The sequence below is a fragment of the Triticum dicoccoides genome, chromosome 2A (genome assembly GCF_002162155.2).
Source record: "Triticum dicoccoides isolate Atlit2015 ecotype Zavitan chromosome 2A, WEW_v2.0, whole genome shotgun sequence".
Taxonomy (NCBI): domain Eukaryota; kingdom Viridiplantae; phylum Streptophyta; class Magnoliopsida; order Poales; family Poaceae; genus Triticum; species Triticum dicoccoides.
This window is the reverse complement of record NC_041382.1, coordinates 436,459,496-436,462,419: the sequence shown is the minus strand read 5'-3', so window position 1 is coordinate 436,462,419 and position 2,924 is coordinate 436,459,496.

Genomic DNA, 2,924 nt, shown 5'->3' with positions numbered 1-2,924 from the left:
TGATGGTGGTCCATAGCACGATGGCTGCTATGCATGTTGACCCGGAGGAACACCTCGCCTCCGCCGCCGCCATGTGCAAGCTCTGGCCCAGATGAAGCCCCCCGGCGACTACCCCCCAAGACTTAACAGGTAAGATCTGACCAGCTAAATCTTACCAAAACCACTTGCAACGGCTATGATTTGTATACTTGATGTATTAAGCATGTTCATGCCTTGTTTATTTCAGCACTACACACTGTATGATGTTCAAATATTACCGTGTCCAGCTCAATTTCACCAATACCAGCAACAAACTTACAATACATGACTCAGGATATCACTAGAGATGCTGCCCATTTGCTATTTTTAGTGGATGCTAACCCTGTTGCACTTAACATGGCTGTCCATGTACATACGCAGGGTCATAACGGCCGATGCTTTTATTTGCCGTCGAGGTGAGCTGCATCCCATGTCTTACAGTATTTCACATAATTTGTGCAATTGTAGTTTAACTTCTACCCATTTACTTGTTGCATGTAGGTACGCATGTCAGTGGCACTGATCCACGCTTCAACCCGAAGGAACGGCTCGCCTCCGCCTTCGCTGACTTTGGGCGAGCTCTGGCCAAGATGAAGTGCCCCAGCAACTACCTCTCGGGACTTACCAAGTTTGTACTCACCAGTTCAATCTTACCAATACTAGTTAAAATTAATGGCTATGTTCTGTACGATCGTTGTATTAAGCATGTTCTGGTAAACATGCCTAACATGTTTTTGCTACTTTCCCTACCTTTTTATAGAGATCTGGGCCATTCTCTGCTCTGGCAGCACCTGCCTTATGATGTTTAACTATGCCAATTGCATTTTTATCCGTACCGGTTTCAATGTCTATTAAGCCTATTGCAATTAATAGTTGAATCCATTTTTAAGCAGTTGCATTTCAATGGCTACAAACTTACAAAACATGACTTAGGATGTTGTTAAGCCTGTTGCAATTAATAGTTGTATCCATTTTTTAATCTGTCCATTTGCTACCATGCTACTCTCCGCAATGAAGATATACTAGAGATGTTGCCCCATTTGCTTTTTTGGTGGATGCTAGCCCTGTTGTACTTAACATGCTTGTCCATGTACTTACGCAGGGTCATAACGACCGATGCTGTTGTTTGCTGTCAAGGTTAGCTGCATCCCACGTCTTACAACACTTCACATCATTTGTGCAATTGCAGTTTAACTTCTACCACTTACTGGTTGCCTGTAGGTACACATGTTAGTGACAATGATCCATGCTTCGACCCGGAGAAACAGCTCGCCTCCGCTGCTGCTGATTCTGGGAGGGCTCTGGCCAAGATAAAGTGCCCCGGCAATTACCTCTCAGGACTTACCAAGAATGTACCCACCAGTTAAATCTTACCAATACTAGTTGCAATTGATGGCTATGTTTTGTGATGTAGATGTATTAAGCATGTTGTCGTAAACATGCCAAACACATTTGAGCTATTTCCCTACCTTTTTATAGACAACTAGGCCATTATCTGCTCTGGCAGCACCTGCCTTGTGATGTTTAACTCTACCAATTGCATTTTTATTAGTACCGGTTTCAATGGCCATTAAGCCTGTTGCAATTAACAGTTGTATCCATTTTTAAAGAGTTGTATTTCAATGACAACAAACTTACAAAACATGAATTAGGATGTTGTTAAGCCTGTTGCAATTAATAGTTGTATCCATTTTTTAATCCGTCCCTTTGCTACCGTGCTACTCTTTCGAAATGAAGACATCACTACAGATGCTGCAGTTTTATTACCATTTGCTATTTTTGGTGGATGTTAACCCTGTTGTAGTTAACATTGGCTTTCCATGTACTTACACAGGGCTATAATGGGCGATGCTGTTGTTTGCCGTCGAGGTTAGCTGCATCCCATGTCTTATACACCATCTATTCCAATATAGACTACATAAGGAGCAAAATGAGTGAATCTAGATTCTAATCTAAACTATATCTATAATTCTATATACATCCATATGTAGTTCATATTGAAATCTAAAAAAAAACACTTGTACTTAGGAACATAGGTAGTTGTATTTTACATCATTTGTGCAATCTCAGTTTAGCTTCTAACATTTACTGGTTGCTTGTAGGTACATATATGAGGGGTACTGATCCACGCTTCGATCCCTTTTGCGTATGGGGCAATGAGATATTCATGAACAAGCGTCAAGTGAGGAAACTAAGAAAGATTGTTAGGCGAAAGAAACAGGTGATTGGAATTAAGCTCTATATTTACACTTTGTCGAAGACAACAGTGAACTTTAGGATGGTAAGTAATGTGTTGCCTTTTCCCATGCCCACAACAAGTTACTCTATTAGACCTCAGTATCTAATATTTTTCTCTTTTTAGTGGTTACCGAAGCTATTTAATGATGATTACCTTGCAAACTACATGACCGGAGTGGAGGCAACTAAGGTTAAAGTATATAATTCATGCTACCATGATAATGCTCTAGAAGTCTTCCTAAAGACGGGAAGGATGGGCGGGCGATCGTCACAATGGGTTGGACAAAAGTGGTTCGTGCCTATGGCATGCAGGAAGGCACATTATGGGCATTCTGCTTCTTCAACACCGTCGGCAGTCAAAATGATTTACACTTGTCTCCTCACCTTTACCACCTTTAAATACCGCGGTTCATCATAGTTAATTGTTGCCTAATCCTGTAATTACTGAACATATTGTACTGGCAATTTTATTTATGGATTCGTTGTTGAACCATTGTGCTGAGAATTTGAATTGCACGTTTCGTATTTCAAAATTTCCAATTAGAATAATAAATTACAGGAAATAATAAAAATAGAACAGACGGTCATGAACCTTTGCAAACGGTTCTAGCAGTAAAAGCGCTTGCGATGGATAGCCCAATGCCATACGGTTTTTTACATCAAATCGT